General features: G+C 41.3%; 1 long non-coding RNA gene across 2 annotated transcripts in view; it reads left to right on the top strand.

Moving 5' to 3' along the window:
- The window catches only part of LOC123378864, a 369,979-nt gene that overhangs the window by 206,419 nt on the left and 136,980 nt on the right, over positions 1-26,580 (top strand). For both annotated transcript variants that reach the window (XR_006582769.1, XR_006582770.1), the window contains exon 5: positions 1,010-1,098. This is a non-coding gene — a long non-coding RNA (uncharacterized LOC123378864). The remainder of the gene's footprint in view (positions 1-1,009; positions 1,099-26,580) is intronic.

Genomic DNA, 26,580 nt, shown 5'->3' with positions numbered 1-26,580 from the left:
GATGATCTGATGATGTAATTAGTGGAAAGTAAGTCTAGCAGGCTTATACAGCAGACTGCCTAATGATTTGTGCAACCAGAAAAAATGAGTATTTGCATTAGTGACCACTTTTACATTAACCACTACTTTCTTGTTTTTAGACAAAAGTGAGAGTTTGGAAATGTGTAGATTTCAAATTCTTTAAACTAAGTTTTGCCTTTGTGTTCTTCAAAAATCTTTAAATGTTACTTCTTGGGATTTTTTTGGGAGGCAGTGATATTTGTTAACTGAAGATCACTAATAAAAAGGCATAATTTAATAAAGATAAGTACAGTAAATATATATGTTATATATAAGTAGTGGGTTATATAGAAGTTACACACCATAATTTCTCTGTGTGATCATGGACGTGTGTGGATATTCGCACACGTGTTTGTGTATATAGAATATAATGAAAATGTTAATTATGTTCACTAAACTTCTATCTGGTTTATGGAAATATTCTGTAAAAGGGACTAGCATTTTCACTTCACTTTAGTACATCATGTAACTACTATTTGAAGCAGCAGTAGTTTTTTCCTTTTAAATCACACTTGTACGTGACATAGGATTTTATTTTGCAATATTTGAAACCTGGCCCTCCAACTCCCCCTCATCCCTATTAACTATAAATTAATCTCCAAAATTATTTCAACACATAGCTTTTTTCATCAGTGCAAGTTTTCAGTATAGCTTTACAATGTGTTATGTTCTTGTTACGTACACTGGTGATTAGCACACATTTAATGAGTACTAAAATGTTATTTCTATTAAACTCCCCCCTCACCTTAAAAATGTTCAGTGTTAGTCCAATGGATTACACTTGAAATAGTTAACTGAAGATTGATGAGCATTTTTATGATATATTTGCTACTTGAAAATAAATGTTAAGTTCATCATAGTTTTCAATACTAAGCACTGCACTTTACTGTCTTTGATCTCAATGTTGTGACTACTACAAAGAAATAAAACCTTATCTTACCTTTTCCAGCATCTACTGCAGAAGACCTCAATAATGCATAAGAACATCTGGAAGTACGGTAATTTCAGCTATCAGAGATAAGAATTGACACAGAACAGGTAAACCCTACAAAGTCATCATGTTGAAATGAGCTGATTAAGGTTTGGTAACATAAAACATCATGTATAGTGTTTTCATGCTTGCTACATCTTGCTATTTCATATAAAAAAGGAATGTCAATTATTTAATCCCTTTCAGTATATTTAATAGGTTGATTAGCTGGGAGCTATATTATATTTTAGATAAAGAGACAGAAATGACTGCAAATCTATTGCCATATACATCTATTTAGAGTTAACTGTGAGTTCATAGAAAATACATGGGCATAGTAAACAGGGTTTTGAAATGACAATTTTTTACTGGTTGCAAGTGCTAATTGCTAGTTTCTCAAGGGTATAGAATTAATCACCTGCTAGATTTACAGTCTCTAGGTTGAGACCTGAGGATGGAGGCAATAAGAAAAGCTCTTGAGGGACATATCATATGGTGATTCTAAATATCAGTCTCTATGCATATGTAAATTGGCAACAAAGTTTTTTCAAAGCTCAAGTATGCTAATTTCAAACAGGCAAGACTAAAGCTAGCTTTTAGCAGCTGTTTAACGTCTGCCTGTGGGTGGTAGAGAGAGCTTAAAATACAAGCAAACAGTGGTGCATAAGTAATTAAGCAACATTTTGCTGGGCATAAATAATTCTGTTTATATTGCTCTTTTGAAGAGTATAGAATACAAAATAACAGATCAAGTGCACCTTTGGTCACCAGAGGTTAACTGTTCTTCCTCTTTACCTTTCCTTTGGTTTCACATTTTAAGAGAGAATTAACTGCGGCTTGATGTTCTGTCATTTGTATAATCAGGAACTTTATTTAACATTAAAGTAAAACTAATCCTTTAAAAAAGTTTTAACATCCCACATTTGCAGCTCAGCAGCATCATTTTTATGCTACTCTCACATAACGTACCTCTCTAGAATAAACTTTCTTTATAGTATAAGGTATATCAGAAGCATACATTTATCTATATAGACAGAACTGCTTTTTCACAAGGCTAGCCAAGGCTTTTTCACAAGGCTAGATATGTGCTTTTTTCAGTTGACTCACTGATTTTTACAATTTAACTATTTTCAAGGTCATAAGGCTGTTGATAGTCCGTAAAACAAAATAGCCTGACTTTTGCAGTTCTTATCATTTAAATTATTACATGCATTAAAATAATAATAAGACAGTTGTCATTATGATATTCTCATAAAAATAAGAGTTAGTGAAGTGGCTGAATGCAGAATGGTCGCCTAATTTTGATAGCTTGATCTAAACTAGGGAAGTGACTAAAAGCTTGAAAAACCAAGCAGAGAGGTTTAAAGAATGTCTTATTTAATTCAGTAAAAACCTTGAAATTGACCAGAAGAAAGATGAAAGATTTAACATGATTTGGAAACATCTAGTCTGGAAAAAAGGATTATAGGTACTAACTGTGATAAGAGTCAGGGTTTTAAAACTTGGGTTTGATTAAATGTTAATGATTTAAGGAATTAACCATTAAAAGAATTAATAGTTAATAAAGGAAGCTTTCAGTGGAAGTATCCTATGTTACTGTAATGAAATCAAATACATATATACCATTTATACTTAGGACTGTCACTACTCGTTTGCGGTAGCAGGAGGGACTATTTAAGGAGAGGGAGAAGCTATATTCAGAAAGGAGAGGTGTCCTGTCAGTTCAATTACAAAATTGCTGTTTGCACTTGCAGAATTTACTTCACTTCATTGTGTGTAATTGGAGTTTGCTCCTATGCATAACTAGTCCCCTAAACACCAGTATCCCGCTATAGGCAAGGCCTAGCTTTATGCAGGCCCTGTGCCTTTGAATTGTCTCCTGGCTACTTCCCATTGTGTGGCAACACAGCTCCACGGGTTTCCCTTTCTCCACCATCTACAGCACGCAACACCTCTCCCGTTCAGAGGGGAGGTTACAGTGCAAGGACTGTGGAATCACTGTGAGGTGGCAGTCTGATGCAGAATGATTGTCCCTTCTCTTCCCAGCCCCTGCCCACTTCACATGTGTGGATTCCAAGCCTTGTAACACACCCACATAGATGATTTGGCTCCAAGTTTCTAGTAATTAGGAATTTCTCCTTTCCTTAGGATCACCTACTTCTTCCCCTCAGTCTTTTTGGACATTTAAAAAATTATTTATTTTCTAAATCACTTGCATCTGTTCTTTTTTAATTCTTCTGGCTTTCTCACATAGTTCTGATGGTAGTGCATCGTCATATACCTCCCCAGCTGGGGGAGCCTGCTTTCCCAACTTCAGTGGTCTTCTCCACTCCACATGAAGCCAGGAAGACTGTTTGGTAGCTGTATGTCTGCAGCACTAAGGACAACATAGTAATTTATGGTATTTTTTTGGGAGGAGGGGGGAGTTGTTGCTATTGTTCGTTCAGTTGAAGAGATGATAGTTTGTGACCACACTGATTTCTTGCCCTAGGAGGTTATAACATAATCCTCAATTGTCTGTTTTATAGCTGGGAGTGTTTTTGTTCTCTTGGGAATATGTGAAAGACAGTGAATTCTTGGTTTACCACAATGCCTCTTCCCAGTTGACAGACATCAGGCTGGTATCTCAAAATCTGGCCTCTGACAAATGGTAAATTAACACAACCACTTATCTCCTTAGAGAGTTGATCATTTTCTTTAGTCCACAAAATTGTAGGGGCTTATTATCTTTAGTAGGTCTGTTAAGGCAGTAATTAAAAAAAATATATAGGGACAAACCATCTGTAATACTTTATCTGCTTCCTTTCCTTCCAGCTAGAAAATATTAGTTCTTTCAATCCAGGCAGTTAGCCAAATTTGGGGTCTTGCAGGTTGTTCCAGTGAGGAAAAATGGATGAGTGAGTCAGGTTTCTTTGATTCAATTCTGTTTATTTACAAGATTAAATGTACAAAGTCCTGTTTTCCTGAACATAGGAGGCATCAAATGAACCACAGTGTCTCTGTTCACTGCACCAAACCTCTTTTTGCCAAAAGCGAGCTCTATAGGCCTTTCCTCAGGATCATGCTACAGTGCTTGTGAGGCTATGCTGGTGCTTTCTGCTCCTGCTGTTTCATGGTGCTTCTATTGCACTGTCTGTCTGTCTCTCCTGCTCCCCTCATTCCCTTATCCAAAACCATACTCAATGAAGCCCTCACAGTTCTAATTCCTGGGTAGACTGACATATGCCTTGGTTTTCAGCAGGGACTGCTTAGCTTAACTGCCTATTATCTATCTTAAATGAGAGGCTGTGGTCACACCCACCAGTTTAAATGAGGTTTAATCCAACCTATAACAATATTTTGGCTGGTGTTTCACGTTTTCTTTGCTTTCTTGCCATTCTGCGGAGGTGGCTCATTTGCACACTTCCCTTTCACCTGGGTCTGAAATACAGAGCCTGTTTGGAAACTCAAAAAGTGAGATTAATTTATTTTACTTTTTCTTATGCTTCTGCCTGCACTTCCTGCATTCAGCTAGCACTAGAAGCAGAGGAAGCAAAATATTTCAAGAAGCATCATTTTAGTGATGTTTTGGTCCATACACCAATTGGAAAGGCCTAGAAATCTTGAGATAAAGACTAGTACGATCAGATTTCTGGCCTGATGTATTTTCCTGGACCTGGAAGCTTTAACTTTCCAAACCAAAGTAAACCTCTGAAAAACTTTTGATGATTGCTTATTGACACTGACAAGACCTGTGACCCACTGAAACTGCCAATGGCAGATAAAAACACCCTTCACACCTACTTAAAAAGTATGAGGGGTAAATGGCATATTTAAATATTTGCCGCATCCTCCTCTGCAAAACACAACTTTTCAGCTGTGTTTTACTCTCTCATGTATGCATGGAAGTTCCTCTGGGATCAATGGGACCCCTACATGCATAGCTGAGTGTAGAATTTGTCCCTTAATATGCCTTACAGTAAAAGAAAAAATCAGTTATCTGCATCTTTCCCATGGAGACAGCAATGGATCTCTGGAATACTATATTTTAATAGTGAATCTAGAGAACAACATCCCTGAATTGATTTTCATTTTATTTGTTTTTCTTCATAGCTTTTTTATTAATATGATGTGGGTTTGAGTCCACCTACAGCCATTTTATTTCATTTTATAGACACTAATTTGCATAGTAACCTAAATTTGGGTAGGAGATAACAGCAAATATTTGACTAGCCCATGAATTTTAAAATTGTTTTCTCTAACACAGGAAAAATATTTTTGTTTAAACTTTGCATTTTTCCTGAGTTTCAAACTAACTCCTTTAAAATTAAAAAATGGGAATTTCCTATTTCTCTTCTTTTCAAAAGTATTTTACATTTGCTTGAATAAATATTGTCCTATGGAAAGAATCTGATTAAAAGGAAGTACCCGACCACCAACACTATTAACTCTCCAAGAATATTAAGGTATTAAAAATACACATCCAATAAGCCAACAGGTACATCCAGTTAGTTTCCACCTATGCTAGAAAGATTTTTTTTAGCTCCACACATATTAAAAACCCCTTCAGCTGTCATGCTAGTGTGACAGAATTTAGTTTTCTTCTGAAGAGCTTACTTGTCCCATGAGTATAAAGACAATAGTACACTATACAGAGAGCCAATAAATCAATTAGCTTTAACAGTCGGTGTTCAGGAAATGCATTTATTTTCTTCATTGAAAACACAGTTTTTACTTGTAGCCATACTTCATACTGTTAAGGTCAATTTTTCACGTGGAAATTAAATCCAGTGGCTGAAAAACTGCTCGTAAATTTCATAAAGTAAAAAAGAAATGTACTTACTAATGTAGGATCACAAGTTTGTTTTGTTTGTAATTATCCATCTTTAGCATAATTGAGATTCAAAACAGCAGCTAATAGCCTGACTGTCTCAAATTACTACTGCCTGTAACTTTACCTTGCCAAATATCAGTGAGCTTTTCAATTGCAACACAACTCCTAAAGTCCGGGTCATTTTAGAGCAATTAATTGAAAGAGGTGATTAATAGCTTATTAATGGGTTGTTCTGTGTTTAAAAAGTGCAGGGAACATGTATAGGAAAGGAATATGCAATTTTGTATCCCTAAAACATAATCTAATTGAAAAATGAGCAGTTAGTTTTCCTTACTAGTACTTTACATTTGTATTTTGAAACACTCGTTTGATCTGTTCTGAGAAAATGTGAAAAATCTGTATTTTTAATTAACTCCATGAGTGCTGCATGTTGAATGATTCAAGGAGGATAAGGTGTCTGGTGATATTTAGCAAATATTAATAATACTTAGCATTGATATAATGTATAACATGTTCAAAGCTATTAATTTTTTTAGTATAGCACCCCTGCAAGGTAGGTGGGTGAATATTTAGTAACCTCATGTGATGTGGCTTACTTGGCTTTTACAGCTCCCTACAGGAGGCCTCACAGTCCTCCTACTCCCACCCCAGGAAGCAGCAAAGTGACAGGAAAGGAGCAGCAAAGGTGGGTCCTCCAGGCCTTTCTAGAAAGGCCTCATGAAAGCAGCCAATCAGAGCCAGGCAAGCGCAGATAAAAGGAACTGCAATTGTTCAGCAGGTCAGTTCCTGGCTGGGACAAGAGGGGTAAGGAAAGATGCTCATCTCTTGCCAAAGCAGCTCAAGGGACAACCAGTTTGTTTCTGGCCACATTTGTTTAAGCTGGGTTTGGAGAGAGAGAGAGAGAGAGAGAGAGAGCGAGCGAGCCTAAGACCTTAACCCTGAGGCACGGGTGATGCTAAAAGGGGCCAAGTCGGAAGAGGCCCAGGGAAGAAGCAGCAACGATCTAAAACCAAGCGGTGTTTAGCTGCTGTTTATAGGGTCCCTGGATTTTAACCCAGAGCTGTGGGTGGGACTAGGTCCCCATACTGGCCACAGTGGAATAAACTCCAAGAAGGGGACAGGGTTTATTTGAGAGCCTGGATAGAGCGCTGAATTTCAAGGGCCCAAAGCTGAGACTGAACTTCAGGGGACTTTTCATGTATTGAACTCTTTACTACCCTGGAAGGGGTTCATTTGGACTTTGTGACTTGACTGGAGGGCCACGCCATGAAAGACCTACCAGTATTGGCCAGCAGCTTGCAAGGTTGCCAAGGGGGGAGAAAAGAATGGTAATATCACACCTAGCTGCAAGGAGGTTCTCCAGAGGTGAGTGCCCCCCATTACAGCCCAGGTTACAGATGGGAAGTTGAGACAAAAAGATGATGTGCCTGAGGCCGCACAAGTCAGTAGCAGAACAGGATTAGAGCTCAAAGCCCTATGCTTGTTCCTCCGTATCAGGCAGCCTTGCGACGTTCAGCGTAACACAAGAACCATATTAAGAAGGCACAGAAGAAAAGGATTAATTAAGACATGAATATACATGGGGGCTGTTCTCTAAATGCTGACAAGGCCCCTAGATTACCATGTAAACTAAGAGCTGCAGCAATCAGAAAGGGCTGGAGCAACTTTGGTCAAAACTGGCCACTATTCTAGCTGACAGGCTCAGCTTCTTCCTACTCTGTTCCTTCTCCCACCCCCTACTGGCAAAGTGTGTCCCTCATAATTAGCTCTGCCCTTTACCCCATCTGCCAGTAGGAGGCTGTTGATCTGTCCTGCATACTGCTGTGTCTGAGAAAGTGAGATCTGGGTCACCTTCATGTTGTCTGTATTGCCTGGGTGCAGGGGAGCGGTATAAGGATAGCTATCAAGGTTCAAGTAAGGCATTGGCTATGCTACTGTCTGTAAAAAGTCTCTAAGTATCTGTTGTCTAAACTGAATGTTCCAGAAGTATGAGCTGCGTTCTCATGCAGTTATTAGAACAATGGTGTCCTCTTTCTTGACAAACTTGACACTTGAGTGCTTATTAAAACATTGCATGGTGTCAGGAATTACATCAAACCAGAGATTGCACAATTACTTCTTCCATATCCACTGGATTTACAAGAAAACTTCACAAAATAAGGCATCGTACTAGGCAACAGTGTAACATTTTCACATCACTGGGTCTGCCTAGGAAGCACGTAATGTGCAAAGAGTAGTCTCGCTCCGTCTGGTAGGTACAACATTATTCTGGGTATATAAGGCATTTACACAATGCAGGGTAAGAAGACAAAGGGCATTTGTCATTGGTTGCCATACCGGGTCAGACCAATTGTTCATCTAGCCCACCAGGGTTGGCTTCAAGCACCAGCGAAGGAAGCAGGTGCCTGGGGCAGCCAATAGAAAGGGGCGGCAATCCGTCCGTTGTTGGGGCGGCACGTCCGGGTCTGCGGCGGCAATTTGGCAGCGGGTCCTTCAGTGTCTCGCTTCCTCTTCGGCGGCAGCTCAATCGCTCCACTTCAATCGGGATTTTTCTTTGCCGCTTGGGGCAGCAAAAATGCTGGAGCCCTGTAGCCCACTATCCTGTCTTTCAACAGTGGCCAGTGACAGACACTCCAAAGGGATTGAACAGAACAGGACACCTTGTCCATAAGCTTGACAACTCCCTCAAAGACATCCCTAATAGATTGGCTGAAACTATAGTAAAGAACAGAATGCTCACACGTACAGATGAATGTGATATGTTGGAGAGGAGTCAGCAGGGCTGTTGTAAGGGAAATCATGCCTCACCAATTTGCATGGAATGGAAGTTAGTCTTACCAGCCTGTAAATGCCAGGATTGCCTCTGGAGCCTTTTTAAAAATTGGCATTATGTTAGCCTGTGTCCTCCAGTCATCTGGTTCAGAAGCTGTTTAAATGATAGGTTATATACCACAGTTCTGCAATTTCTATTTGAGTTCCTTCACAATTCTTGGATGAATACAATCTGGTCTTGTTGACTTATTACATTTTAATTGATCAGTTTTTTCCCAAAACCTTCTCTATTTGACACCTCAATCTAGGACAGATAAATCAGAAAGATACTGTAACCCCAGGAAAAAAATATTACTTATTGAAAATCATTTGTTTGTAATAAGAGCAGTATGAAGAAACTGATGCATATGTAACTAACTTAAAGCCTACCTCTAACAAACGAATTGGGTGAACAATGATGATAGAAGAGAGCCTTGTGAAACACAAAGATGTGTAATACAATGACTAAGTAAGGTGCATCCTGCTGTGGGAGGCTAATTTAGCTCTAAAGCTCTGTGTTTGTAGAGCTGGTGAAATGCAGGTTCAGGCTTTTTGTCAGTTTGTATAGAATGAGCAGCTAGCACATGTAGTGTAGGATTGCTAATCCTCAAAGTTTTGCTGGCAGTCTCCCGGAATTGGGCTCTATCTCCTGGAGGCTACTGAAGCCAAACTGGGAGATTTTAGGCCGCTAAAAGTCTGGTGGCGCAGCGGGGCTAAGGCAGGCTCCCTGCCTGCCCTGGCTCCATGCTGCTCCCAGAAGGCTGGCACGTACCTGGAGCCCCTGGGCGGGGAACAGAGGGTCTCCACGTGCTGCACCCGCCCTGAGCGCCAACTCTGCAGTTCCCGTTGTCTGGGAACTGCAGCCAATGGGAGCTGCGGGGATGGTGACTGCAGGCAGGGGCAGTACACAGAGGCTCCTTTCCCCCCCACAGGGGCCTCAGGGATGTGCCATCACTTCTAGGAGTGGCACAGGGCCAGGGTAGGCAGGGAGCCTGCCTTAGCCCTGCTGCACCACCGACTGGGAGCTGCCCGAGGTAATCACCACCTGGTTGGAGCCCGCACCCCTCACACCCTCCCACACCCAACCCTCTGCCCCAGTCCTGAGCCCCATCCTGGAGCCAGCACCCCAAACTTCCTCCCACTCCTCAAGCCCCTGCCCCATCCCTGAATCCCCTCCTGTACCCAAACACCCTCCCAGAAGTACAAAGAGGTTAAGTGATTTGCCCAAGGTCAGTGACAGTCTGGTATCAAATCCAGGTATCCTGACTCTAATCACTAAATCACACTTTAAGATTTTAAACCTGCATTGTTGAGTTGATCCATGTCTGGAAGCAGACTTGACTTTCCCAGTCAAGACTGGTCTGGAGGAACTCCTTTTGGACCAATCAATGATAGCTGAGAGGAGCCATTCGTGTCAGTTTCAAAAGATTAAGCTGCTCACATCCTTCTCTCCGGGGTGAAAGCTATTTCCCTCTTTTGTAGCTGAAGTTTTAGTTGAGGCTCCATGATTGTCATGAACAGTCATCAAATCTAGACCTACTGTTCCAAACAGGTTGTTCAGGAACCTCTTAGAAGATAGTAGCTGGTTTAAAAAAAATTAATTGAGGGAGAATAGAAAAATGTAGCAAAGTGAAAAAGTAAGCTATGGTGATATGGCCAAGCAGAGATGATTGCAACTACTTTCCTGACAGTGTAGTGAATTGCAGCAATGGTGGAAATGCAAAAATAAAGATAAAGGCCTGGAGGGAGGAAATGGGCTTAAAGAAAATGAAGAGAGTATGTTAGGTGGAAGAAGAAGAAATGTGAATGAAGATGTGAAAAATGAGTGAGGGGTTGGTCAATGACTGCTCAAAATACCTGAAGTCAGAAAATGTTTTAAACTGAAAGCTTCACATTATATTTCCCTGCTTTCATCCCCTGTCATTACTTTGCTATTTGACAGAATTTCAGTAAGATTCTGTAAACTTTGCTTCAGTATCACTAGCATCCTATTGCTGACATTAGAAACAACATACAAAGGTTCAGATCCACATCTGATGTATGTCAGTGTTCCTCCATTGAAGTCAATGGAGCTATTCTGATTTACACTGGCTGAGGAGCTGGCAGAGATTGCCCCCACCCCCGGTGTTTATTTCTGTAGTGAAGGAGCAGTTTGGAACGAAAAGCCTTTTGCCTGGGTATTTGCCAACAATGCAGCAAGCAAGAGAGGAAAAAGCACTATTTTCCTCACAGTGAATGCAACTTTTTTTAATTGAGTCATGGCCTCTTGAGAGGAGACCTCATACTCACCTCACCTACATATGCTAAGCCAAAACCTGCTGTTGCTAAAGATGCAAAAGAAGATGAGACTGGAAGGCAGTTGTCTATATGGAAGGTTCCAGAATTGTCATGTTGGCTTCTGGAGGGCTTGGCACTCTACATTATTCTTTATTGATCCCTTTTCTACTTTCAACTCACTACCTCTGAATAGTAAAATTCAAAGTTACATAGATAATTAAAACTGACTTTCATTTTTGTTTCATAGAAGCTGCTGTGGTGCAGTGCAGCTAGCACAGGGATGGTAATAAGGAGTTTTTACTATTGACTTGCTGTTTGACCGTGGGCAAGCCATTCAACTTCTATGTGCCTCCAACAAACAGACTTCCCCCCATAAACCAAAATGGGCCATATGCTTTTGCTGACTTGCTTTTGTAAAGCACTGAGTTTTTGAGAATGTTATTTATTAGTGTATATCTACACTTCCAGTTTGAGGAAACTGTGTGCGTATGTCTCCTCAAGCTGGAAGTTACACCTCCAGCTCAAAGTTTAGACATACCCTTAGTGTTGTGTGCTTGGAGCACTATTCAGTAGTAGGAGCAAGTAAAAAAATTAAAAACTCAGCAGTTAGATTGGGCATGTACCACCTGAATTCTGAATTTGGCTTTAAGCTGAGTTTCCAATAAAGACAGAAAATGACCTATGTGTGGAAGACCAAAGGCAGCATAGTCTATTGAACATTAAGCTAACTTTAAGACTTTCTTAGTGAGTTGCTGCAGTGAGAGTCATGCACACACACGTGCACAAATCACTCTCAGATCCAGTCTCAAACTAACTTTATTAACAAACAGAAAGAACATCCTGTGACTTGCTATATCTATAGATCTATCATTGGAGGAGTTCTATTACTTACTTCGATAACTTACATTCTTTCATCTAAAATCACTAACTTTACTTGTTTTTACTTTAACACTGTCCTACATCAGTGATGTGTCAGGTAAGTAACCTTGCATCATAAGTGTGTAAGTTTAATACTGCACAGACCTGAATGCAACAACACCTTTAAGTATAATCTCAATTTATTGAATAACAAATTATTTGTCTGATGGGCAGGCATAGTTCTCTCTCTAAATGGGTAAGGCTTGAAAAAGTCCCTGGATGATTTGTTTGTGATTCTTTGGGTGCAATTTCTTGACCCTGCTGAACTGTGATACCGTAATCTAATCAAGATATGTCTGTAGTTGGGTTTTGCTCCATTTCCCTACTTAATACTAATACTAAAGCAACAAAGGAAAGAAAGGCCACAACACTCCAGTCAACATCCATATCTCCTCCAAGATTATACCTTTTACTTCTGTGGGAAAATCTGCAGAGCACGAATTCGGCTGCTCAGCCACCTAAAAATCCACCACTGAACCCCCTTGGCAGACATCATCCTCACATTGAGGGACAGCTGAAGAAGAGAGAGGCACTAAATATCTCTGCAGTTCAGCGATAGTGTTGCCGGTGTTAATTCTGGAGCTTTCATAACAAATTAATTAGAGTTAGGTGTTAGCTTTGCTACATGTGACAGATTTGTTTCTGCACCGGATTTTGTTATCTCTATCATGGACAGTGTAAAGCATCAGATGTAACTGTGACTGACTCATTTTTGGTTTCCGTGAACATCTGTTTTCCCATTCTCTTGCTGTAATATGGCATATTGTTTATTGGGAGCTTACTTCTTACAAAACAGGTGGTGCCTGTCCAGTGCTGCCACAAGAAGCATTTTTTTAATGTAGTTGACCAGTTTCATTTTCTGGTTGCTCTTTTCTGACTTCCTAGGCTGAAATCCTCTCTCCCAACATTTGAATAAATTGCTCAGTCAGGTCATTGCGGGATGGATTGTATGTGGCCATGGTTAAATGTGTGATTCCATTTAACTTTATGAATTTTTGAAATTCTGATGAAGCAAACAATTGAACAATATCACTGGCACATGCTTTGAGGTTTTCCCACCCCTTGTAAACAAAGTGAGTAGGACTTCAGTTAGATGCACTCACGTAGATGACACAGAAAATACGTGCAGCCATTTTGAGCAGATATCAGTTACAGGAATGTATTATTTAGCTCTGAAAAGGTCCCATGAAATCCATGCATATGCACTGTCATGAAATCTATATATATCCTTGACTATTCCCAAGGGTGGGTTGTTGCCTTGTCTGGTGCATTCTGTAAGCAGAGTCAGGATGAGCTCTACCCTGACATCTGGTGGTGAATTATGGCAAGTGTGGAAAAGAATTTCAGAGGCTGATTGTGTTTGCATAGGCACACCCACCCCACCTAGCATAGCCCACGGCAGCCTAAAATGGTTACTTTCACAGCTGTGGGATCCCCAATTTCTTTATTCCTCCTGCCCCAATAACAAAGTGTTGTCACCCGGATTAAGTAAATGAGGAACTATGGAACTGTTTTATGATAAAGGGTTTCACCATCAACTAAATAGCACTTGCTAGACAAGGGACATGGGTTCCAAAACCCAGTGAATTGAGAGAGGCTGGGGACAGATATCTGTAGTTGGTGGTGTGGGCTCCTTGTGTGAGCCAGAAGCATCAATTGCACCTACTCCTCTCTCCGCTGTTGAATGTCAGAGCTGATTTTTGATTCCCTTAAGAATCTAGATACAGGTTACTGAGCTGAACTCACTTTGGGCTAATGGTGCACCAGCACTGGGGCTCCCCTACTATAAGCTGAAATCACTAAGAGCTGAAATCATTAAAGAGCTAAAATTACTGAGCTGAGAGCACTGAGTACTGTGCTAACTAGTGGGGGAGCCTGAAGCTATACTGTGGAGCAGAGCAGCTGGGAGAGTGGAGTGGAGCAGTTTGTGGGGACACGGAGCGAGCAGAGCTGAGCAGTTTGTGGGAACGGCTGGAGCGGATCACAGGACGGCTGGTGGAGCAGAGCAGCTGGCAGAGCGGAGCAGTTGTGGGATGGTTGGAGCGGCCCACGGAGCGAGCGGAGCCGAGCAGCTTGCGGGGACGGCTGGAGCAGATCACGGGACGGATGGTGGAGCAGAGCAGCTGGCAAAGCAAAGCGGAGCGGATTGGAGCAGAGCAGTTTGTGAGGACAGCTGGAGGAGCAGAGTGGAGTGGCTGGTAGAACGGAGCAGTTCGTGGAGAAGGCGGAAGCAGAATCCCACGGAGAGGCAGGGCAGTTGGCCCTGGACCACGTAAGGTGCCCCTTTCTACCCAGGCGGGGGTGGGGGGGGAACCTCTACAGATAGACTCTCGAACTCTGGGGCTGCACTAACCCGGGACAGAGACTTTTGGGTTGCGGGACTTTTGGGACTGTGGGTGATCTTTGGGTTGCTGGAGTCTAGGGACATTTGGGGTATTGGACTTTGTAGTCTTGGGGTGATTTTGGGGTTGCTGGACTCAAGAGCCCAGGGAAAAGGACACAGCTCAGTTTCCTGGGGTGGGTCTTTGCTCATGGTTTGGTCTATGAACTCTAGTTGAGGTGTTTTCCCAATGTAATGCTTGTTGTTTATCTCATGTTATTAAACATTTTCTGCTACACCGAGACCCTGTGCTTCCGAGAGGGGAAGTATTGCCTCTTCGAGGCAATTGTTGTGTGTAAGATTTTCCCAGGTCACTGGGTGGGGGCTCGAGCTGGTTTGCATTACGTTGTAGGGAAGGGACCCCTATGTATTGAACCCGGCCCTTGCTGCTATCAATTCGGCCTGGCAGAAGGGTTACAATTCTGTAACATTTGATACGCAGTACATTATTTCAACAACTTTTCTATTGGGCTGTTCGTGTTTGGCCACCAAACATGGGTTCTTGCCGAAGTTTTCATTTTAACCATGTCTTGGATATCTTACATGCAGCATTTTCAGCACTTGTTGTAGCTTTCTGAGGTTGATTGCTTGAATGGCCCCCACATAGGGCCAAGTTTTTTGTGTCCTCAAACAGTAGAATGGGAGAGACTGCAGCTGTGTTCAGACCTCCGTTTACTCACTTCAACATTACAGAGATGCCTGGTAAAGTCTCTATTTAAGATATGTTAATTAAACCCATTGCATGTATTCTGCAAACAGGTGGTTGGGGCAGTCCATAGGCATTTGAATGCTTTGCTGGGTTCCTACAGCCAACTTCCTATTGGTACTTGCAAAGATCAAAGCCCAGCATTGCAAACATGCAGAAGTCATTATTGGGAATACCTTTCTGGGACTGAATAAAGATGTCAGCCTGATGGTCTGTTATTAAGGTAAAAGGTCAACTATATAAATACCAGTGAAATTTCTTAATATTCCCCAAACCAAATGGAGGGTCTCTTCATCTATTTGCACATAATTGTTTTCAGCTGATGTTAACAAACGAGATGCAAATAAAACTGGTCTTCAACAGCTGTCAGGCAGAATATACTACATAACTGCTCCTGTGCATTGGGGTGAGACATCACAAGCCAATCTCTGGGGAAGTGCTAGGTCACTAGAATTCCTATCTTCCTTAACTAGTTCTGCACAGGTTAGCTGCTGCTGTATTTAATCTTTCAGAAACACAGCGTTCAGGACTACTGCAAATTTTGGCAAAAATTGGCTTGTAATTTATTAATCTCCAAGGAATGCAGCTGTGCAATGTTTGTAGGACATGGGACATTCTTTACAATAATAATTTTATCATCTAACCTGTGTAGGCCCTTTTGATCGACAACAAGGGTACAGTTCTCAATTTTCTTTACGTTTAACCTTGTTTACTCTGACCCATGGCATGTCTAACCTCAGCAACACAAACAATTCCAGGGATCTCTTCCAGTGGATCTTTGTTATAGCACAGAAGCTAATGCTACTCTAAAGCATTCTATTACATTGAAACTGTCCATTATGGGTGTACACAGTGAGGAGTGATCTGTAAATAAGCATGAGCCAAGTCCATCTTTATCCACCTGCTAATGCACAATTCATAGTAAAAATATCTTTTGTATGTGATAAGGGGTATTTACTTTTAAAATAGGATCAAGTGTTAATTTGGTAGCAACAAAGATCTCTACAACCCTTTTCTTCTTGGGTGTAGCTGCAATTGACACTACCCATTTACTGTGATTTGCCTTATTCACGGTTCCTTCAAGCTCTAACTTCTCTAGTTCTGGTTCATCTTTTGACCTGAGAGCATGTGGACCTGGGTGGGCTGTCTTAAAAATTAGCTGGCACACTTCTTCCATTGTTACTAATTGACCCATGCCACCATTGGAACCTATAACAGCTTTTTCTGGAAGTCTTGGTAAGTCATTTCCATGACTGTTAAGTGCATGTTGTACTGATGCACTTAGTACCATGCCTAAACCACCTCCTTACCAATAGTGGATGACAACCCAGCTCTATAGCAAATAGCCATAAATAGCTTATCTTTTTCCAACTTCAACATGCAGGATTGCCATCAACTTTTTCTTCTCTTTGTATGTCTGAAGATACTGTAATATTTAGCATGGCTCTAAATAGCTCTTGATGATCTTTAGAGGAGGAAATGGCAACTGCAGACCATGTTCTGTTCCATTTTTAAAGGATTCCCAGCCACTTGCAGTTCGCCTCAAATGATATCTATGGATGTATATAGTCACTGTCACTATCACTAGCACAAGATCTCAATGCACAGTTTTAATTCTTTTATTCTTTCTGATGAAGTTGTCACAGATTTTCACATACAACATATATATGTCTTGTCTTACAGGGCTTTAGACAGAACTTTCCCTCGAAACAGTAGTCATATGGTTAAAGGTTTGTTCGGCCACTGTGAGAATATTTAAAATTTGTTTGCTCAGTCCAGCGTTTACAGAATGTGACATTAATTTATTGTGCATCATCCTCACTTTGGGACAGTTTCTCTGTGTGTTGTGTTGCATTCTCCAGGCAGTGTCTATACTTTGTGAATATGTCAGGTCAATCTCTCTTAGCAAACATTTCTGTATGGCTTCATGTGTCAGACCATCACCAAGTGATTCTCCAAAGCATCTTCAAAATTAGTTCCAAATTCACAGTACTGGGTTAAATTCAGCTGTTCTTTGTTGGCAAAAGGTTGTGGAGATGAATGCCTTATATAGATATGGTTATTTTTAAAATTCATCTCTTTTTGCTTCACTGGTGCTGTGAATATATAAGGCAGTCCATAAGATTTACATCCTCTGTGGCTGACAAAGGGTACATTTTTGTTATCTGCTCATTATTAGTGTAGCAAAATACCTTAATATTTTCTGTATAGAATTCTGAGCTATCACAGCATTCATCATAGGGATCCATGTGTCCAAAAAGCTAGAAAGTAGTCCTATAGCAGGTCAATTTGGCTACAAGAAATGTAATGGGTTTCGTATGTTTTCCAAGAATGGGAAAAGTAAACCATAAGATACACAATTTGTAAGAATTTTGACAATGCAAAGAGCACCACATGTCTTGTCTTATTATGTAAGTCATTTGGACAATTTTCTATTTAATTTAACAATATTAAACCAATAAAGTAGTACATCACAGGCTTAGGTCTAACTAGATGAGTTGGGACACACACAGAGAGAAATAATAGACAATGCAATCTGTAACAAAGAACTGATTATTGCAGGCAACATTTAAAAAAAGTTAAAGACACAAACAGTAAAATCTGCCTTTGTGTACCGAAAGTAGTGACAATGACACTTAAATAGCAAATGTAAAAATATCTCAGTAAATTTGGCAGCTTTACAGTGTGATTTTCTTTAAAAGGATGAATCATTTAGTATCTCCTATGTCAGTGGTCCCCAACCTTTTTGTGGCCAGTAGCACATTCATGTTTTCAGAAGTGTGTGGCGGGCGCCAGCAATTACTCTCATACAGGGCCGGCTCCAAGCACCAGTGGAGCAAGCACGTGCCTGGGGCAGCACATGCTACGGGACGGCATTCCGTCCATTCTGCAGAGTCAGAGTGGGTTGTTTTTGTTTTTGTTTTTTTGTTTTTGTTTTTTGATTTTTTTTGGCGCCAGTTCTGGGCAGTGCAGAGAGAAGCTGGAGAGAAGCCGGGAGGACAGAGAACAATTGAGTACTCTGTCTCCAGTGGGTGCGGGGCCCGGCTTCTCTCCCCTGCTGGGCAGTAGGTGGGCCTCGTGCCTGCCAGGGACAGAGAACACTGGCACCCGCAGTCCGCAGCCCCGGAGTTCTCTGTCCCCGACAGGCACGGGGCTGCAGCTTCTCTCCGGCTTAAGCTGCGGCCCCTTGCCTGCCAGGGACAGAGAACACCGGTGCCCGCAGTCTGCAGCCCCGGAGAAGCCAGAGAGAAGCCGCAGCCCCGAGCCTGCCAGGGACAGAGAACACCAGCGCCCGCAGCCTGAAGCCCTGGAGCTCTCTGTCCCCAGCAGGTGTGGGGCTGCAGCTTCTCTCCCCTGCTGGGCACTAGGCGGGTGCACATAAATGCCCCGGCGGGCGCCATGGCGGGGACTACTGTCCTATGTTATCTCCTAAGCTGGCTAGATCTTCGGGCTCAACGGGTAGTGATCAATGCTTCCATGGCTAGTTGGCAGCCAGTATCAAGCGGAGTGCCCCAAGGGTCTGTCCTGGGGCTGGTTTTGTTCAATATCTTCATTAATGATTTTTATGGTGTGGACTGCACCCTCAGCAAGTTTGCAGATGACACTAAACTGGGAGGAGTGGTAGATATGCTGGAGGGTAGGGATAGGATACAGAGGGACCTAGACAAATTAGAGAATTGGGCCAAAAGAAATATGATGAGGTTCAACAAGGACAAGTGCAGAGTCCTGCACTTAGGACGGAAGAATCTTATGCATTGTTACAGACTAGGGACTGAACGGGTAGGCAGCAGTTCTGCAGAAAAGGACCCAGGGGTTACAGTGGATGAAAAGCTGGATATGAGTCAACAGTGTGCCCTTGTTGCCAAGAAGGCTAACAGCATTTGGGGCTGTATAAGTAGGGGCATTGCTAGCAGATCGAGGGACGTGAACATTCCCCTCTATTTGGCATTGGTGAGGCCTCATCTGGAGTACTGTGTCCAGTTTTGGGCCCCACACTACAAGAAGGATGTGGATAAATTGGAAAGAGTCCAGCGGAGGGCAACAAAAATGATTAGGGGGCTGGAGCACATGACTTATGAGGAGAGGCTGAGGGAACTGGGATTGTTTAGTCTGCAGAAGAGAAGAATGAGGGGGGATTTGATAGCTGATTTCAACTACCTGAAATGGATCTAGACTGTGGTACCAGATGACAGAACAAGGAGTAATGGTCTCAAGTTGCAGTGAGGGAGGTTTAGGTTGGATATTAGGCAAAACTTTTTTACTAGGAGGGTGATGAAGCACTGGAATGAGTTACCTAGGGAGTTGGTTGAATCTCATTCCTTAGAGGTTTTTAAGGTCAGGCTTGACAAAGCTCTGGCTGGGATGATTTAGTTGGGGATTGGTCCTGCTTTGAGCAATGGGGTGGACTAGATGACCTCCTGAGGTCCCTTCCAACCCTGATATTCTATGATTCTATGTATGAATTACAAGCTGACTGTCCAGATCCATCATGCATGCTGAAAATTTAGAAGCTGCACCAACTACAGAGGATGTTGAGCATCAGCTTTTTGGGAATCCAAAGTACAAGGATGGCAGAACTTGTGTAGAAAAATTTCATACTTATTTAAACATCTTGGGTTCATAGTTTTTCAACCAAACATGTTGAGCTTCACTTTCATGTAAAGGTAGGGCTCCATTAACGTTGATGGTGGTGTTAAATGCTTCTATTTTGTTGGCTGGCATCACAAAAATTATGTGAAAAGTTAAGAGTGTGTGTGTGTGGCGAGGGGGATTCAAAAAGGCTAATGTGGATTGAAAGGGGTGAGGGGGGAAGAAAATGGGGGATAAGCACAAAATGGTTCTCGAAGCAGAGAGAAAGGGAAAGGGATTATTATACTGGGGTGTAGGCAAGAGCAAGCAGCACATGGTACAATGATACCAAGTGCTTTATTGGTTAATCAATACTGCTCCAGATGTAGTAGAACCTACAGTAATAACTGTTTAAGTGCCTGCCAGATCTGTAATGGGGAGAGAGTATAGATTGTGTGGGATTTTCAGAAGTGTTTAAGTTTGGCCAAACTCTGATCCCATTAAAGTCAATGTTAAACCTCACATTGACTTCAATGGGATCAGAGTTAGGTCAATGTTGAGCATTCTTTAAATGTCCACCTTTGCCTCTCACACACTAGATACAAAGAGACTTTGAGAGGGTTTGTGTCTGACTGGCAGGAAGAAAAGGGGCTGAGGCTCCTTTAAGGGTCCTATTGATAACTGGAAGGGTTGGCATAATACTGTGCATCTGGCCTAGAGACAGCTGGTGAATTCCGTCTGTAAGGTAACTGCTGTGCCGCTGGTGCGGTAGCTCTGACCTAGTCTGGATGAGGAGCACTCTATGGGGAGCAAAGGAACAGGTCATGAGAGTAGATGTTTGGATCTGTAAGCACTGGGCCCTTAGGCAAGTAGCCAGTTCCCCGTAAGATCACAGCTGGACCTCAGCAATGAAGTGAATCTGAGTTGGCATGGCAAGAGAGGCATGCTGTGGTACCTGCTGATGCCCCTGTTATACATTCAGGAAACAGGCACCTGAAATATTGTACAGCTAGGTGAAAACTATTTGGATTTTGTTAGTGGGTTGGCATAATCATCACAGCACAGAGACACTTAGGGCAGATCCAGACAGGGCTGGCGCTTCCATTAGGCGACCCTAGGCGGTTGCCTAGGGCGCCAGGATTCGGGGGGGGGGGAATTTTGTGCGCTCCCCATGGGCGCACGGGAGCTTCCAGTTCCGCTCCTGTCGCGCCGCCGAAGAAGGATCTTCTGCTGACGTGCCGCGGAAAACAGCGGCAGGCAATTGAGCAGCTCAATTACTGCCGCTGTCGCCTGCGGCATTTCGGTGGAGGATCCTTCTTCGGTGGTGCGATGGGAGTGGAACTGGAAGCTCCCACGTGCCCCGTGTGGAGTGCACAAAATGCCGCCCCCCAAATTCTGCCTAGGGTGCCAGAAACTCTGGCGCCACTCCTGGATCCAGAACCTTTTCCCATGGGTGATTGTAAACAATAAAGGGCAGGGCGGACCAACTGCATCCCCAGTTCCTTCTCACTGCCACATGGTCTTGGTTGGAAACTTCAGTGTCCTCATCTTTGAGGAAGTTTTATTTCCTTTGAATCCCATCTCTTCAACCAGAAGACAGATAAGTGGTGCCCTAACAAATTCATAGCCATGAAAAACATGTCACGGACAGTGAAATCTTACCTTCCTCTGTGACCTCCGACCATGTGCTGGGCTCCAGCTGCTAGTCCAGGCCAGGCTGAGGAGAGACAGGACTTCCTCTTGCCCTGCAGGGGCCACTCCCAGGGCTGGTCAGACCAGGGCCAGCCCACAACATTTTGGCACCTGAGGCGGGGAGCTCAAATGATGCCCTCGTGCCCTCTCTCTTGGGCCAAAACTTTGAAAGGTCTCAATTCTGCCTTCCTCCAGCACAGCACTCCGACATCTCTGTGCATCTAGAGCAGACAGAATACATATGCACCAGCAACAGACATAATTTTCTACACTCTGGGTCCTAGTGGCGCTCCCCCCCACCCCAGTCTGGCACCTGAGGTAGCCGCCTCAGTTTGCCTCATGGTAAGGCCAGCCCTGGGTCAGACCCACCTCCGTGAACCTCCCCCAGGTGCAGGAAGAGCCCATCTTGACTTCTGTACTTCCTTCAGCACTGGGCTCCCAGGCAGCAGCCCCAATCGCCTGCACATCATCCTGTCCACCAATTTCCCTCCCGAACTTCCCATGTGCTATCTTTCAGCAGGCTGTGCTTGCAGACTTTAGGAACTAATGTGAAGACGGCAGCCTTGGAGACAGAAGAGTCAGCATCAAAACCACCATTGTGGCCAATCTTGAAAAGTGTGTGTGTGGGTTATGTCTACCACCATTTACTTAGGAACCTAAGCCATTCCCGTGCATTATTCAAAAGTGGAGTCTGCTTGTATGTTGCTAAATACTGCAGTGAACCTTCTGCCTTTTTGACTAGCATTATTTTGTGTGTGTGCATAATTCAACATGTTCTTGTTTTTTACATAGTGCAGAATTTAGACAGCTATGTCAAAATGCTCTTAGGTATTTTCTGTGTCCAGAGGCTGAGTGACATGAATACTGTGTACCAATTCTACCATGTAGATCTACCAGAAAAGAAGAAAAAATACATGTAAATGGAAGAATCAGAATAGTGCCTGAAGTAATGTATCTGTTCTTTAAAAAAAAAAAAATAGTGCATGCATGCACGTGCGTGTATCTGTTGATGCCTACTGGAATATATAGCATTTCTGAGAAAGGTGTATTCAACATAGTGGAATAATAGAAAGTCACAAATTGGTCGTAAACATTAATACAAAAATGTTTTGTCCCGTCTACTGTCATATATTGTGCTAAACATTGTTTTCTTTGTGAACAGCTATCAACTGAAAGAAGGAACCCATATTCAGAAATATACCTGTAACATGTTGGAAAATAACCTGTTCCTATGTTCCTTGCTTATTCAAATCTATTTTTATTATGTGCAAAGAATTCAGGATCATGCCCATAGTCAGTAGCAATATATTGTAGCATGTAGAAAGTAACATATCCTGCTGTGTTGGTTTAAAGTGAAGTTGACACTATTACCTTTACATGACTAGGATAGCAGAATGAATATTCTGATATCAGAGAACCAGAACCCTGCCTCTACACGCACTTTTGGAGACCAAGGGCATTACCCCCCTAGTATATCAGTCTTCACAAACAAGAGTCCTATATTTGATCCAGGACTCTAAGCCGTTTCACACTACAGGCTGAGATCATTTGCAGATGTCCAAATTTGAAGACTGGCTGCTTTTCCTATATGCCTTTTTGGTGCAATGACTCCCATTGTGTAAGTTTTTTTTTTTTTTTAAACTATCACAGCAAGTTATCAGAAGTTAGAACAGCTGAATGTCCCATAAAATGCAGAAGGCATTTGTTTGTCTGAGACTGAGCCTATCAGGTCTGCTGCTATCTCACCTATAAGCCAGGAGAGTGGTTTTATTTTAGCTGACATCAAATAATTTAAAAACATATCTAGGATGATGAGTTGCCACAGCTGAATCAGTGGAAGAATGTCTGTTTTTTGCCAAGAATTTTGATGACACTAACATTTTGTAAAGAAATTTAAAATCCTTGTTGGAGTGGGTTGATTAGTGAGATTTAATTTTGCTTTTAGCTCTCTGATATTGTAAATATTTTTCATATGTTATGCATAACAAAAAAGTACATTAATCTGTCAAAATATAAATGATTTTCTTCTGGCCACCGGGGCTTAAGGGAATTATTTAAAGTCAGTTGTGCTATTTTTTTGCCCCCAGGATGTGTAATATATATTTTAAGGGAATGTGGATTACTGTAAGACACCTATATTATTTGTGTGATTAATATTAGTGTTACAGTGAATGAGGTCTTGTGGTCCTATTTTGCTCTTATAGTGACTTAATCATTTCTCACAACAGCAAAGTCATCTTAATAAAACATTCCACACACCAGTTTGTTTTTCCACAAATGACAAATGCAACTGTAGTAAGATGTGAATTTTCTGTTGTTAAATATATAGCATCATAAATTTAATTTACTGTACTACATGTACATGATAACATTATACAGCAGGGCTGAATCTGAATCCAAGCCCATTTCTTCTAGCTTGTAGGGGTTGAAATGTAGATTGTGGCAAAATAGTACATTTAAAGTTCAATCCTCAGGATAATAATTTTGTAGTTTTGGTTATGGAATTGTAAACTGAGAAAGGTCAGCTTTGTGGAAGCATGTTTAAAATTTCATGTTTGTAATTTGTAATGATATGTGTAATTACTTTATCATCCCTGCCAGATAATAATGATGCCCAGATTTTCAGAATTTTATTTTCTGTTTTGTTTTGTTTAGTGACAGGTTTGTACTTATTCTGTACTGACAGTATATACTTATTCACATGACTTTTTCATCTATAGAAAAGTTGCAATATGAGGAATTGAAAGTGTTCCGAAATGTGGAAGAACAGAATTCAGTTGTACATATATGTAGATAAAACAAAAACACAGTATAATCAATGGTGAAATGAAAATTATGCTGGAACTTTCAGATGAGTGTTGCTTTTTAAATTGTGTAGTGGCAATTACATTACACAGTGAAAGTCCCATTGTAAAGCCCTGATCCTCAGAGGCGCTGAACACTCATAGCTGATTATCAGACCTTAAGGATGAAATCCACCCCTGTTCTGAAACCCTTAAACCTTTTATTGAGGGTTAGGTGGGACTTAAATGGGGTATAGCCCTTGTGTTGGTCCTCTGTATGGATGAATGTTGCTCTGAACACATGACTTATATTGAGAGAGAAAAGAGAATATCATTTCTTTAGTGCTGGACATCTGAATAGTTTTTAGCATCTTTTAAGCATATTTGCTACCTTTTTAGTAGTGTAGTAAAATATTGAGTACATCAATATTAAAATTGTTGCAATGTTTCTTTAAAAGTATTGTGTTAGTAAGGTATGTCAGAGGGCAAGAATATACAATACACCAATACAATGCAGTACAGTATGTCAGTACTGCACAAATATTATGATGAGTATCTGAGTGAAGACAGTACAATACCTACTCATTAGTCATGGAATTAGTTTGTTTATTTTGAGACACAAAATGTTCCCATCTCACTCTGACTGGATGCATATACAAAAATTTAATATAATATACGCAATGAATTGACAACCATGATCACAGATAAACTCCACCACAGAACATAGCTATGTACGTTTCCCAAAGTCACCCCACTTGGGCAAAGCCTGCAGAAATAGATGGCCTTTGCACTCTGTCCTGAAGGTCAACAAGTTCAGGCATTGGTGGGGCAATGGGAGGAGTGAATTCTAGAGCCAAGTGCCCATTTCTGAGAACACCAGACCTCCAGCTCCCTTATGTTTAAATTTGAGGATTGCTGGCAAGGGCTCCTTAACTGATCTCAATAGTAGCAAGCTGGGAGAGGTGAAGCTGTCATTCCTTGTCCTTATGGACAGTATTGTTTCGTGATTACAGCCAGGGACTGGGAGCCAGGTATCCTGGGTTTTATTCTCAGGTCTGTATTCACATGCTTTGTGATCTCAGGAAGTTACTTGCCTTCTCCGAGTCTCAATTTACTCTGTAACTAGCTATACTTACCAGGCAAATTGCTTACCAGGGCTTATTTTGGGCCAGTTGGGCTAATATTATTGAGGGCATGATTTGACCCTTTTATGTGCACTTTTCATAAAACATTCTAAGTCTCAAAGATGTGATAGTCACGTGGATACTTTATATTGCACCTAAAAGTTTTAAGCAAAATATCCTTGTTTTATTCTATCACTATTGCTGTTGTGTTAGCTGTGTATTCTCACTGCTATATTATGGTGCAACAAATGATATTCAAGAAATTAGAATACCGTAGTCAAGACCTCTGAAAACAGTTCACATTGTATACCCTGTATGCTCTATGAAAGAACCCCAGTAAAATATTGGCATTCATACATAGCAAATATGTATTGTGCATATTACAGTTTTAAAAGTACTTAAAATTATCATACTCCTAATGAAAGTTGTCTATAGGGAGAAAGAATGATGTTGGTAATTACACTAAATTCAGCTAGGATACGGTGGACAAGAGCTTTAAAAACTTCAGAAACATCAATTAAAGCCCAAGTTCTGTGCAATAAGCATCAAAAATTGATAAAAACTCAAATTTAGGTTTTTAGATTTAGTGTTTAAATCAATCAACTGCAAACAAGATTTAATTAAAGAATATTATTTCAAAGTGTAATTACCTACTGGGATTAGAATGAACCTCTATTGCCCATAATGTTCTCCTACTGTGATCCCACACTGAAAAATGTTGAGTTTTAGATTAATATGCATCTTGTAAGTACAAGTCCTAATCTCAATCTTAAAGGACATTTAAAACACACTTGGAACCTTCTATGCAATCAAGCACAGTGTGACTACAATGTCCACCATGCTAAATTTGTGATTACATTTTTTATGTGCATGATTTAAATCGCGTTAGCAGCCGTCCAGGGAGCATTTTACCCTGCATATTAATTACACAAAGGCTTTGTCATGTGAGGGTCTCAGTGGTCATGGTCTGTAATCCAGCTCATTTGAACTGTGAGTACAGTTTTTGAGCATGCTGTGCACATTAAGCCCAACTTTAAAGCTAGAATATGCTGAGATGGTTAACAGGTATGGTTTCTGCTTAAGGAATGAATGCCATTTATTTAGTGACATCTGCAAACTAATTGCTTAAAAATCTGAAACTGAAAAAGCATACTCAGGAGGCTGCTATAAATACACAATGAAATACAGTAGATGATATTCTAGCATTGTCTTGTCTCCAAAAAGCAAGACGTAAATAAATAAATAAAATAAGTAAATAAAAAATCACAATTCGTATATCAAAAAGTGATTATAGCATTTCTTGTTTTCTTTAATTTATCAGTAGTTTTTAATCTGATAAGGTATTTTGAACTTTTTTTCTTGTTGTTTAGTAGAATATCATCGCTTCTCCCTAATTTATCCCATGTCTTGTTTGTTTTGTCTGTCTTGGGTTATTTAGATTGTAAACTCTTTGGGAAGAGGAATGTACCTAAATGTG

Source organism: Mauremys mutica, chromosome 10 (assembly GCF_020497125.1).
Source record: "Mauremys mutica isolate MM-2020 ecotype Southern chromosome 10, ASM2049712v1, whole genome shotgun sequence".
In the NCBI taxonomy this organism is placed as follows: Eukaryota; Metazoa; Chordata; order Testudines; family Geoemydidae; genus Mauremys; species Mauremys mutica.
This window is presented reverse-complemented; position numbering and strand designations above follow the sequence as displayed.